This window comes from Oryctolagus cuniculus, chromosome 7 (genome assembly GCF_051225735.1).
Source record: "Oryctolagus cuniculus isolate XC-2025 breed Fujian yellow rabbit chromosome 7, ASM5122573v1, whole genome shotgun sequence".
Taxonomy (NCBI): Eukaryota; Metazoa; Chordata; class Mammalia; order Lagomorpha; family Leporidae; genus Oryctolagus; species Oryctolagus cuniculus.
Window position 1 is genome coordinate 144,680,555 of NC_142873.1, and position 13,575 is coordinate 144,694,129.

At 52.8% G+C, this 13,575-nt stretch overlaps 1 long non-coding RNA gene across 1 annotated transcript; it reads left to right on the plus strand.

Annotated features, from left to right (window-relative positions):
- Nucleotides 1-9,210: 9,210 nt before the first annotated feature.
- On the plus strand, nucleotides 9,211-10,088 carry LOC138850328 (uncharacterized). The gene is made up of 2 exons (XR_011390043.2): nucleotides 9,211-9,297; nucleotides 9,681-10,088. It is a non-coding gene; the product is annotated as an uncharacterized LOC138850328 (long non-coding RNA).
- The last annotated feature ends 3,487 nt before the right edge of the window (nucleotides 10,089-13,575 follow it).

Sequence of the window (13,575 nt, forward strand, 5' to 3'; positions counted from 1 at the left end):
CCCAGTCTTCCACATGGGTGCAGGGGCCCAAGCACTTGGGCCATCTTCCACTGCTTTCCCAGGCCATAGCAGAGAGTTGGATCAGAAGAGGAACAGCTGGGACATGAACTGGTGTCAATATGGGATGCTGGCCAGCGCTGCAGGCAGAGGCCTAGCCTGCTGCACACCGTGCCAGTCCCTCAAATAAATACATTAAAAAAAAAAAAAAAGTCCCGTGGGTCCGTCCCTTCTCTCGCTCTTCACCTGCTGGTGAGCTCAAGCAGCTGGGGAGGCCTCCCTTCCCCTTCCCCTGCAGTGCACGTTACTGCCTTCCTTCTGGAATCTGTAATGAGACTGCTCTGCTACTTCAGGTGTTTGCTGCGTCCTCTGTGTCTCACCTGGCCCACACGCCTGCACCTAACTCTCCACCCAGTCACAGCTCTCCTGGAGAGTGGCTAAGAGGGGCTGGCACTGTGGCGTAGTGAGTAAGGCTGCCACCTGAGACTCCAGCATCTCATATGGGAGCCAGTTCAAGTCCCAGCTGCTCCACTTCCAATCCAGCTCTCTGCTAATGTACCTGGGAAAATAGCAGAAGGTGGCACAGTATTTGGGCCACTGCACTCACAAGGGAGACCCAGAAGAATAAACTGGGCACAGGTCAAATAAGAGGCACAAGGGCATCTGTCAGTATAAGCAAATGTCCCAAGAGAGGGACACCTGATCACCGGGCCAGACAATTAGGCGTTAAGCTATCTACCAAGATAAAGAAGTGGCCCTTGAATAGCTCACTGTAGGGGCCACCGTTGTGGCACAGTGGGTTAAGCAATTGCCTGTGAGGCCAGCATTCCACATGAGCGCCATCTCATGATCCAGCTCCCTGCTAATGCTCCTGGAAAAGCAGCTGCAGATGGCCCGAGTGCTTGTGCCCCTGCACCCACGTGGGAAACCCGGAAGAAGCTCCTGGCTCCTGGCTTCAGATCGAATCATCTCCGGCCGTTGCAGCCATTTGGGGAGTGAATCAGTACATGGAAGATCTCTTTCTTGGCCAGCGCCGTGGCTCAATAGGCAAATCCTCTGCCTTGCGGCGCCGACACACCGGCTTCTAGTCCCAGTCGGGGCGCAGCATTCTGTCCCGGTTGCCCCTCTTCCAGGCCAGCTCTCTGCCGTGACCAGGGAGTGCAGTGGAAGATGGCCCAAGTGCTTGGGCCCTGCACCCCATGGGAGACCAGGAGAAGCACCTGGCTCCTGCCTTCGGATCAGCACGGTGAGCCGGCCGCAGCGCGCCAGCCGTGGCGGCCATTGGAGGGTGAATAAACGTGAAAAGGAAGACCTCTCTCTCTCTCTCTCACTATCCACTCTGCCTGTCAAAAAAAAAAATCTCTTTCTTTCTCTCTCTCTCTAACTCTGCCTTTCAAATAAATAAAATAAATCCTAAAAAAGGAAAAGTACATGGTAAGCATCCACAGCGACCTACCTCTCTGGAGCTGGAACTCACAGCTCCTCTGAAAACTCAAGATGAAATCAGAGAAAAATAATGGGTTTTATCATATGGATGAGGTGAAGGCGGAGATGCAGACATTCAGACCGCAGCAGTCAAATAAAAGCTCCAGGTCCACACATACTTTTGATTTTGTCATTACTGAGGTGCATGTGTTAAGGCATCGTGTTCATCTGTTTGTTTCTGTAACAAAATCCCGAGCGGGGGTCCCTGATAAAGAAGTGTAGTTGTTCGCAGTTCTGGAGGCTGGAAGTCCAGGAGGGTGGGCTGGTGCCTGGTGAGGGTCTTCCAGCTGCACCACCACACAGCACAGGGACCTCACCCGTGAGACACGGCAAGTGTGCTGGCTCAGCTGTGCAGGTCTCTTCCTCTCCTTGCAAAGCCACCAATGGCATCATGGAGGCCCCGTCCCTAAGACCCCAGGTCCAAATCCCATTAATATAGCCATGGGGATTGAGTTTCAACAAGTGAACTTTTAGGGGACACATTTAAGCCACAGCAGGGTGGAAGGTAGACGGAGAGAGATCTTCCATCTGCTGGCTCACCACCCGAATGGCCACAATGGCTAGGACTGGGCCACTCCAAAGCCAGGAGCCTGAAACTCCACCCGCATCTCCCACGTAGGGAGCAAAGGCCCCATCACTTGAGTCATCATCTGCTGCCTTCCCAGGCGCATTAACAGGGGGCTGGATTGGAAGTGGACCTGCCCATGGCCCGCCGCGGCTCAATAGGCTAATCCTCTGCCTGCAGCGCTGGCACCCCAGGTTCTAGTCCTGGTTGGGGCGCCGGATTCTGTCCTGGTTGCCCCTCTTCCAGGCCAGCTCTCTGCTGTGGCCTGGGAGTGCAGTGGAGGAAGGCCCAAGTCCTTGGGCCCTGCACCCGTGTGGGAGACCAGGAGAAGCACCTGGCTCCTGGCTTCGGATCAGTGCAGTGTGCCAGCTGCAGCGGCCATTGGGGGGTGAACCAACAGAAAAAGGAAGACCTTTCTCTCTGTCTCTCTCTCTCACTGCCCACTCTGCCTGTCAAAAAAAAAAAAAAAAAAAAAAAAAAAAGGAAGTGGACCTGCCAGAACTCTGCTATGGGATGCCAACGTTGCTGGTAGCAGCTTAACCTACTGCACCACAATGCTGGTCCCAAATATATTTTTACTTCCTAGTCTGCAAGCTTGACTTATATCTCCCAGTTTTTCAATACTTACATATGTAGTGCATGAGCCTCCATCCTTTGTCCTGAGAGCTGCGCCTGGGTCTGGTAGGCCTGCTTGCTTCTCCCTCCTCAAGCTCAAGGTGACACGACTGCCCTTGTCTCAGAGCTCACCATCCGCACTCGGGAACCAACCGGATTCAAGCAGCGAGGAATAGCCAAGTTCCTCCAGGATTCAAGCACTTCCTACACCCTGTTGCCAGTACTCTGGTCCAAGCCATCCTAACTTCTCAGCTGGTCTGATGGGCTTGGTTTTGTTTCAACTTAGCTAAAATGGAACTGTGTTTCCCAGAAATCCCATTGCTCTGTCGTTTTGGGTGAGAATATGCCCCGGGAGGAGCTCTGAGCAGGATTTGGAGTGCGGGAGTGAGGCTGTAACCAGGTTTGTGCTTGGCAGGTCAGGCGCGGCCCCAGCTCCTGCCTGTTTTCACTGATCTGCTGGCTCCTCTCGTGGGTGCGAGGAAGCAGCCGGGCCCACAGCCGCTCCAGCAGCCCCTGGACCTCCACCTGCAGCTGCTCCAACTCCTGGCCTGGGTGCCCGCTGATGAAAGGCACCAGCTGCTCCTCAGGTCACCATCATCAACATTTTGGAGGCTTGGAGGTGTGGGGACCTGGCTTGTTCTCGTGGTTTCCAGTCCATCTTTGTAGGTTCTGTCTTGACCCTGCCCTCTCCCTCTTCATGTCTGTCTGCCCTTTGCAGTGAGCTGCTCTGCTGACTTCCAGCCCAATAGCAGATGCACAAGAAACAGCCATACAGAGACTACCAACCAGCACCTTGTCTGCATTAAGTCAAATCCCTATAATAAATCCATTACTCTGTTTCACTCCTAGTGCTCCTGCTTCTAGGATGGGACCCTAACTGACACACCTGGGTTATTGCACTTGGCTCCTCACTGGCCCCCGTTTCTGTCCCTACTACCCCCACCCTCCACAAACAGAGTGAGATGCATCGTCCCACTCCCTCCAGTGGCTTCTCAGCTCATCATAGTTGAAAACCCAAACCCTTACCCTGACTACGCCAGACTCAACTCAGAGGTCTCCCAGCAGAAGGTCCCAGCAGCTAACATCGTTGCTTCATCCCCAAACGATGTTGGCTGCCTCAGCCCCAGTGGGAGACAGGTGCCAGTGTTTGTCACGGACTCAATCAAGGCTGCTCAGGAGAGGACCACCGCGACTTTAACACTTGTGTCTGACCCAGCTGAACCCACGAAAGCTCTGGATTCCCCAGTACCTGCTGGGGTGACTTTACACAATGGAGCGAGTTAACACAACACCAAGATGCAAACTTTTGCTTCCTTAGGATTGAAACCCTAAGAAAGTGTTAACATACAACACAGACTCTGTGTTTTGGGGAACATAGGTTGGCATTTAGTATCAAAAGAGATCTATTTTGGGGTCGCATTTCTACTTCAATGAAGGCAATAGGGACCTCAATGCTGGGAGTAGGCAGAGTGATTATAACCCAGGCCTTTGGTTCGCAGTACAACATTATTACATTTTTATTTGTAAAGGTCATGTGAGAAATCAGATCCAGGAAAAGAGTTGCAAGGACTCTAATGCATAGCTTCAGTAAGACTCCAATGTCAAAGTCAAGGTTCTGGGGCTGGTGCTATGTTGTAGCAAATAAAGCTGCTGCCTGCACTGCCAGCATCCCATGTGGGTGCCAGTTTAAGTCCCGGCTGCTCCACTTCAGATCCAGCTCCCTGCTATGGCCTGGGAAAGCAGTAGAAGATGACCCAAGTCCTTGGGTCTCTGCACCCACGTGGGAGACCCAGAGTAAGCTCCAGGCTCCTGGCTCCAGATCAGCCCAGCTCTGGCCATTGCAGCCATTTGGGGAGTTAACCAGCAGATGGAAAACCTCTCTCTCTTTCTCTGCCACCTTCTCTCTCTGTGTAATTCTTACTTTCAAATAAATAAATAAATCTTAAAAAAAATTCAAAGTCCTGATATCCAGGAAAGAGTGGGACTCCAAGATCTGTGATAGGAACATTAGGGTGGGGAAACCTAAGAATGTTTTCTTAAAGATTTATTTATTTAAAAAGCGTAGTTACAGAGAAAGGGAGAGATCGATCTTCCATCTGCTGGTTCACTCCCCCAAAATGGCCACACGTCCAGGGCTGGGCCAGGTCAAATCCAGGAGGCTGGAACTCTCTTGGGGTCACTCACATGGGCCGCAGGGGCCTATGCACTTGAGCCATCTCCTGCTGCTTTCCCAGGCACAATGTCAGGGAGCTGGATTGGAATTGGAGCAGCTGGGGCTCCAACCAGTGTTTGAACGGGATGCTGGCATCACAGCTGGTGGCTTACCCTGCTGCCCCGCAAGGCTTGCCCAAGATGTTTGTCTCACAAATTCTCCCAAGTTCTCCTGGTTGGCAGAAGGAACTCCTTTCTCCCAGTCAGGGAGAAAATAAACCTTTTAAAACTCCCAGTCCCTCATGCAGATCCTAAACACGAGTTCACCACCAGCGAGACGGGGCCTTCTCAGTGAGCAGCTCCGCATGGACACCACAATCACAAACACTGCTGTATTAGAAATGTACTGGGGGCCGGCGCCACGGCTCACTAGGCTAATCCTCCGCCTAGCGGCGCTGGCACACCAGGTTCTAGTCCCGGTCGGGGCGCCGGATTCTGTCCCGGTTGCCCCTCTTCCAGGCCAGCTCTCTGCTGTGGCCAGGGAGTGCAGTGGAGGATGGCCCAAGTGCTTGGGCCCTGCACCTGCATGGGAGACCAGGAGAAGTACCTGGCTCCTGCCATCGGATCAGCGCGGTGTGCCGGCCGCAGCGGCCATTGAGGGGTGAACCAACGAAAAAGGAAGACTTTTCTCTCTGTCTGTCTCTCTCACTGTCCACTCTGCCTGTCCAAAAAAAAAAAAAAAAAAAAAAAAAAAAAAAAAAAAGAAAAAGAAAAAAGAAAAAAAAAAAAAGAAATGTACTGGGGGCGGCGCCGTGACGCAGCGGGTTAACGCCCTGGCCTGAAGCGCCGGCATCCCACATGGGCGCCCGTTCTTGTCTTGGCTGCTCCTCTTCCGATCCAGCTCTCTGCTATGGCCTGGGAAAGCAGCAGCAGATGGCCCAAGTCCTTGGGCCCCTGCACCCACGTGGGAGACCCGGAAGAAGCTCCTGGCTCCTGGCTTTGGATCGGTGCAGCTCCAGCCATTGCGGCCATCTGGGGAGTGAACCAGTGGATGGAAGACCTCTCTGTCTCTACCTCTCTCTGTAACTCTGTCTTTCAAATAAATAAAAAATAAATCTTTTTTAAAAAAAGAAATGTACTAATGTAAATGTTAACTGTATCTAAAAACTACCTTCCCAGCAACATCTAGACTAGAGTTTGAGCAAATGCCTGGGTACTGTGGCTTAAGCCATTCACACATAACATCAACCATCACCACCAAACTACCCTATAGTTTGTTTCTGCAGTATTATTTCTTTTTCAAACTTTTTATTTAATTTCTTTTTTAAAAAAATGGTAAATAGAGAGCTTCCATCCACTGGTTTATGCCCCAAGTACCTGCAACAGCTAAGGCAGGCTGGGTGGAAGCCAGGAGCTGGGGTCTCAATCCAGGTCTCCTATGTGGGTGGCAGGGACCCAACTACTTGTGCCACTGCCTCTGCATTGGCAGGAAGTTAGAAGTGGACGTGGAGCTGGGGCTCAAACCCAGCCACTCTGATGTGGAATCCGAGCGTCCCAAGCTGCAGCTTAACCACTGAGCCAAACATCCTCCCTCTGCAGTACTAACTCTTATCTAATATTTTGGCTTTGGTTATGCTCCCCATCACATGCTCACTCAGTTCACTTGCCCGGGCTCTGAGAAAACAGATGGATTATGGTAGATGACGGACAGACACTGGCAACCCAAGCAGGTGACAGCCCCAATCATGACAGCAGCTTGCCTGGATGTGGTCTTTCCTGGAGCCCGCCAGTGCAGCCTCTACGCTGCGCACGGGCACTGAGCTGGCGAATGCTTGCCTTTCAACACCCTGGAGAGGAGCACAGCAAGTCTGCTTTTTCATCACTGCTGCCTCCCAGACTCTGCAATAGCAGGAAGCTGGAGTCAGGAGCCCGAGCCAAGTACCAAACAAAGGCACTCAGACCACTAGGTCAAACACCCACCCCCATGTACTTGTCTAAAGCTGAATATTATAAAATCATCACCATACTACATAAACATAATAGCATCTTCACTCCATCCCCTTGGAGCTTTTTTTTTTAACCTAGTTCACTGTCAAAATGTAATCTCCTGGGACCTCAATCCCATTGCATCCCACAGGACACCATGCTGGTCCACTATGTTGATGACGTCACGCTTCCTGTACATGAATGGGAAGTGGTGAGTACCATGTCTGCCAGGGAGCGGAAGATCAGTTACGTGAGGATTCGCGGTCCTGCCACATCGGTAGCACTTTCAGGAGCTCAGTGGCTTGGGCATGCCAAGCACAAGTCATCTCCCCTCTCGTATTCTACACATGGAAAGAACCACAGTGACTTGCACGTCTCCTTGCGTCTTGGAAGCAGAAGGTGGACACACACAGAACTTCTCCAACCCTTCACTGGGTAGCCAGGAAGCAAGACAAGGGGCATACAAGCCACCCTGCCGCTCCAGATGGCATGAGCCTGTAGGCACGGTGTTGCCAGGGGTAACTGGTGGATGAAGATTCTGCAGGGAGTCTCAGAGCCCAAATACGAGAACTCCCAGAATTCCAGGGTTGGGCCATGCTTACTGCAGTGCATTTGGGGAAAAAGGGTCCTGGTGCGTGGCTGGGCCCCAGAAGCACCTGGGCCTCTGACCACTGGATGATATGTGTCTTTGGTTGCTGTTGCTTTCCTGTTTCTGAGAGGCAGTGAGCCAGAGGGAGAGAGGGAGAGAGAGATAGAGAGAGAGAGAGAGAGAACGCCCAACTACTTGTTCACTCCACAAGTGCCTACAATGACTGGGACTAGGCTGGGGCTGACGCCAGAAGCCAATAACTCAATCCAGTTCTTGCACATGGGTATCAGGGACCCAGCTCTGCCCTCACAGGCCCACATTAGCAGACATCTGGAGTAAGGAGCCGGAGCAGGGCATCCAAGCCGGGTACTCTGATGTGGGTTGTGAACGCCTTCACTGACATCTAATCGCTAGGCCAAACACCCACCCAGGCTGCAGGTGCTAAGCTAGAGCTCATCAGACAAGCAGAGCTGTGAGTCCATATGTGACACACGTGGTACAGGCATGCAGGGGCCAGAGGAGTCCGAAAGGCAAGAGCCAACGAAATGACCAGCAGCCCACATCCCACGGCGCCTGGCACTGTTGATCTGACACCCACACTGTGGCCTGGGAGGGGTCCCCTCACCTAACCAATACAGGATGGCAGGAGTTGAACCGATTCACAGGTAGTCGGTGTAATTACGGGCACCAGCTGGACACCGAGCACTCTACTAGAGCCCAGGACGGTGGCGAGTCCTGCGGGGACAGAGCTAAGAACAGGACACTTCGTCAGCCCCTTTGTGTGGAGAGAGGGTGGAGTGAGGCGCAAACGCCCATTCCCAACAAGTGGCAGATGGCTCAGCTAGGTGGTCAAGGGCACGGAAAGAGCAAGATTGGCAGGTGGGGGAGAAGCAGGTCTGAGTTAGGGGCAGCAGATGGACTTCAGGGAGTAGCCACAAGCATGTGGATCCCTGTGTCTCCCTCTGCCAGTGAGCACCTGCAGAGGAAGCTCCAGGTGGGGCCCCGCCCAGGGGGTCAGGCAGCCTCTGGAGTTTGCCCCAGAGATTTCCCAGGTGTCCATGGTGGTAAGGATAGGGTCGAACAGTTTGGACTGCTTCTCCCCAAGGAGGATCTCACAGTTGTCAACAAATCACCACCTGCCAGCAGCAGGCAGCGGGTCGGCCACATCAGACCCCTTCACCCACGGAGAAGGCCATGATTCCTGCTTGGTGGACGTGCTCTGTTCTCCAAACACAGGTTGCCTTTCTCACCCACAGTGCTTCTGCCAGCGGCAGCATCCAGAGGCTTTGGAGAGTGCGTGCTCCATTGCCTAGGGCTGGGGTCTCACTGTAAAGCAGAGGACATAGGACCACGGCCTTCCCTGATCGGCGCACCTGTCACCCAGCGGCTCACCCAGCGGCAGCCAGACTGAGAACACATGCAAACGGGACTATAGACAGGCCAGGCCACGTCAGAGCCTGGGGTGGGAGAATGATGGTGTTCATGGGGGCCATAGGCAGGCCTGGCACACAGCTAGTGCTCAGTGAATGCCAGGCTTTGCAGCTAACGGGGCTGAATTATGAGAAATCCGCCCCATCCCCCAAGGGAAGCGGGTGGCCGGCTTCTCCGAGCCCCCTGGGGGCTGCTTTCACCTCGCTGTCGCGGGAGGCACCGGCCTGGAGGACACTTTCCTGCCAGCAGGCAGAGCACAGACGCTGCCGCCAGGGAGCCAAGCTGGAGGAGAGGCGAACCCAACAGGCTGCGGAGCGCAGGAAATGGAAGCGCTGGCCGGGATTGGCTGCCTGGGGCGGGTGGAGGGGATCCAAATGGGACTATAAAAAGCCAGCCTTCAGCCTGAGAGCTGTTTCCGCGGGCTGCCATCTCTCCACAGGCCCCAGGCGGGAAGACTGCTTCTCTCCTCCTCTCCAAGGTAAACCCAGGAGCTATGAAGTGTGGGCGCCAAGCTGCCACACACTGCATGCCGCCTGCCTGGGAGCCTCGGCCCTGAAGAGCAAGGGAGGGGGTGCCCATGCTGTTAGTAAATGGCGCAGCCTTATCTGTGGCGCCATCTATGCCCCCGACGCCAACTTAGGCCCTGCTCACCCCCAACCCCCTTCGCCACCTTGCACAGTAGGCTTCGGTCCTATGTCCCATGGCCGAACCACTGGTGTCAGCTCCACCCCCACCCTAAAGGGATTCGCTGCTCCAACTTCCCTGCCCCTCCCCCCCACAGAGGTTTAACAGGACCTGTTCTGAACACGTGCTCTCTCTTGATCTCTCTCCCTCTTTTTTTTTTTTTTTTTTTTTTGACAGGCAGAGTGGACAGTAAGAGAGACAGAGAAAGGTCTTCCTTTTTCTGTTGGTTCACCCCCCGATGGCTGCTGGGGCCAGCGCATTGTGGCTGATCCGAAGCCAGGAGCCAGGTGCTTCTCCTGGTCTCCCATGGGGTGCAGGGCCCAAGCACTTGGGCCATCCTCCACTGCCTTCCCGGGCTACAGCAGAGAGCTGGATTGGAAGAGGGGCAACCAGGACAGAATCCGGCGCCCCGACCGGGACTAGAACCTGGTGTGCCAGCACCGCAGGCAGAGGACTAGCCTATTGAGCCTCAGCGCCGGCCATTGATCTCTCTCTCTCTTACACTCTCCTCTTCTCTTAACCCTCTCGCCCTCTCCTCCCAGGCCATCGGGCTTCCCCCACCCGACAATAAACCTTTTCCTCTAACTCCAGTGTTTGCGTGTTTTGTGGTGGCCTTACACATGCTGGAAACAGTGTCCCTGTGTCCCCTGGAGTGCCCTAGACTGGGACTGGCATGAGAGGATGGGTTGGGGCTTTTAGGTGATGGGATGTGAAATTCCAAGAGGCTTAGAGGTGCACGTAAGCTCTCGCTGCCCTTAACCCCATCACCTCACCTCTTGGACCTTAGTACTAACTGTAGATTGGAGAAGAAGCCACTTAACCCTGGCCAGGCCAAACCAGGAGCCAGGAACCCTAGTCCAGATCTCCCATGTGGGTGGCAGGGCCCCAAGTGCTTGGGCCATCATCTGCTGCCTCCCAGGCTGTACATTAGCAAAAAGCTGGATCAGAAATGGAGGCAGGACTCAATCCCACATATTCTGATATGGGACATGGGCAGCTTAACTCTCTATGCCACAATGCCAACCCGTGGGTTCATCTTTGAGGATACATGAAGCCATCTGGAGTGGCTGTTAAAAGTATGGGATTGGGGACCGGCACTGTGGTGAGTCGGTAAAACCGCCGCCTGCAGTGCCAGCATCTCATATGGGCACTGGTTCAAGCCCTGGCTGCTCCACTTCCAATCCAGCTCTGTGCTATGTCCTGGGAAAGCAGTGGAAGATGGCCCAAGTCCTTGGTGGGGTCCCAGACGAAGCTCCTGGTTCCTGGCTTCAGCCGTTGCAGCCATCTGGGGAGTGAATCAGCAGATGGAAGAGCTCTCCTCTCTCTGCCTCTGCCTCTCTGTAACTCTTCAAATAAATAAATAAATCTTTAATAATAATAAAAAATTATGGGACTGACGTGGGCATTGTGGCACAGCAGGTTAAGCTGTCACTTGGGATGCCTGCACCCCATTTCGGTGTGCCTGGGATCAAGTCCCAGCCACTCCACTTCCCATCCAGTTTCCTACTGATGTGCCTGGAAGGCAGCAGATGATGGTGAAGTTTCTGGGTCCCTGCCACCCTCATGGGGCATCTGCATGGAGCTCCCAGCTCCTGCCTTTGGCCTGGACCAGCCCCAGATGTTGCAGGCATTTGGAGAGTGACCCAGTGGATGGAAGATTTCTTTCTCCCTCTGTTTCTCTCCCTATCTCTGCCTTTCTGTCACCCTGCCTTTCAAATAAATAAAATAAATAGTTTTTAAAAGTGTGGACTTGGAGGACTGGACTCATGGTATACCGGGTTAAGCCACTGTCTGTGACACCAGCATCCCATATGGGCGCTTGTTCGAGTCCTGGCTGCTCCACTTCCGATCCAGCTCCCTGCTAATGTGCCAGGGGCAAGCAGCAACAAATAGTGCGGGTGTTACCACCCAGATAGGAGACCAGGATGAAGCTTCTGGCTCCTGGCTTCAGCCTGGTCCAGCCTTAGCTCTTACAGGCATTTGGAGAGTGAACCAGCAAATGAAAGTTTGTTTTTTTTTTTTTTTTTTTGACAGGCAGAGTTGACAGTGAGAGAGAGAGAGACAGAGACAGAGACAGAGACAGAGAGAAAGGTCTTCCTTTTTGCCCTTGGTTCACCCTCCAATGGCCGCCGCGGCCGGCGCGCTGCGGCCAGCACATCGCACTGATCCGAAGGCAGGAGCCAGGTGCTTCTCCTGGTCTCCCATGGGGTGCAGGGCCCAAGCACTTGGGCCATCCTCCACTGCACTCCCGGGCCACAGCAGAGAGCCGGCCTGGAAGAGGGGCAACCGGGACAGAATCCAGCGCCCCGACCGGGACTAGAACCTGGTGTGCCGACGCCGCAAGGCAGAGGATTAGCCTATTGAGCCACGGCGCCGGTGAAAGGGTTTTTTTTTCCTATCTGTTTCCCTCTCTCTGTAACTTTGCCAAATAAATCTTTTTAAAAAAACAAAGCATGGACTTGGGCATTGGTCAATTATATGGGTTTAAATCCTTACTCTGCCACCTCAGGAATGTTACTTAACCTCTCTGAACGTCAGCTTCCTCATCTATAACATGTGGTTAATAAGGATGGTACCTACCTGTGGAGCTGTTATAAGTATAAATGATCATGTGTCATAAAGTGCCAAGTGCTCAAATCACAGGAGGTTTTTTCTTATTGACCCATACATATTTGTATTATTTATGGTGTACAGAAGGATAATTCAATACATGTGTACAATGTGTAATGATCAAATTGGGCTAATCTGAATTTCCATCTGCTCAAACGTTCATCATCTGTATGTGTTGGAAGCCTTCATTCTCCTCCAGTTCTGAGAAGTAGTACAAATTACTGTGGACTGTGACTGCCCTCCTGGGCTCCAGAGCGCCAGGGCTGATCCCGCCCACCTCACTGGCTGTGCTGCCCTGGTCTAACCCCTGTCTGTCCTCTTGTTGTTGTTTTTAATTCAAGGAAATAGCATTGAGTAAAGGTCACAGCAGAGGTGAGTTTGGGGGCTTATGTATTTTCTATGTTCTGGTATAATGGGAAGGGTATAAGTTTTGAATTATTTTCTTTAGTTATTTATTTAAAATATTTATTTATTTATTTATTTGAAAGAGTTACAGAGAGGCAGAGGCAGAGAGAGAGAGAGAGAGAGAGAGAGAGATTGATTCACTCCCCAAATGTCTGCAATGGTCAGAGCTGAGCTGATCCGAAGCCAGGAGCCTAGAGCCTCTTCCAGGTCTCCCACATGGGTGCAGGGGCCCAAGGACTCGGGCCATCTTCTACTGCTTTCCCAGGCCATGGCACAGAACTGGATTGGAAGTGGAGCAGCCAGGACATGAACCAGTGTCTATATGGGATACTGGCACTGCGTGGTGGCTTTTCCTGCTACACCACAGCACTGGCCCCAGATTTTGAATTCTGACAGCCCAGAACATGTGTCCAGCAGCACAGTTTGCTGTGTGACTTCAGGCAAGCTCCTTTACTCCTCTATGCATTATTTTTCCTGACAAATGAAGTCATTGTTAGGCCATTGTTTTGTGCCTATATTCAATGCATTGTTAAGAATAAGTTTAGGGGGCCAGCACAGTGGCGTAGTGGGTAAAGCTGCCGCCTGCAGTACCAGCATCCCATATGAGCACTGGTTTGAGCCCCGGCTGCTCCACTTCCGATCTGGCTCTCTGCTATGGCCTGGGAAAGCAGTAGAAGATGGCCCAAGTCCTTGGGCCCCTGCACCTGCATGGGAGACCCAGAAGAAGCTCCTGGCTCCTGGTTTTGGATCAGCTCAGCTCTGGCCATTGTGGCCATTTGGGGAGTGAACCAGCAGACGGAAGACCTCTCTCCCTCTCTGTCTCTGGCTCTCTGTAATTCTTTCAAGTAAATAAACTTAAAATAAAGTTGTTTTTAAAGTAATAAGCTATATTTATTTATTTGAGTTACATAGAGAGAGATCTTCCATCTACTTTTTTTTTTTTTTAAGAGAAAGAGCGCGAGAACGCAGATCTACCATCTGCTTGTTCATTCCCCAAATGGTCACAACAGCCAGGGCTGGGTTAGGCCAAAGCCAGGAGCCTGGAACTCCATTTGGG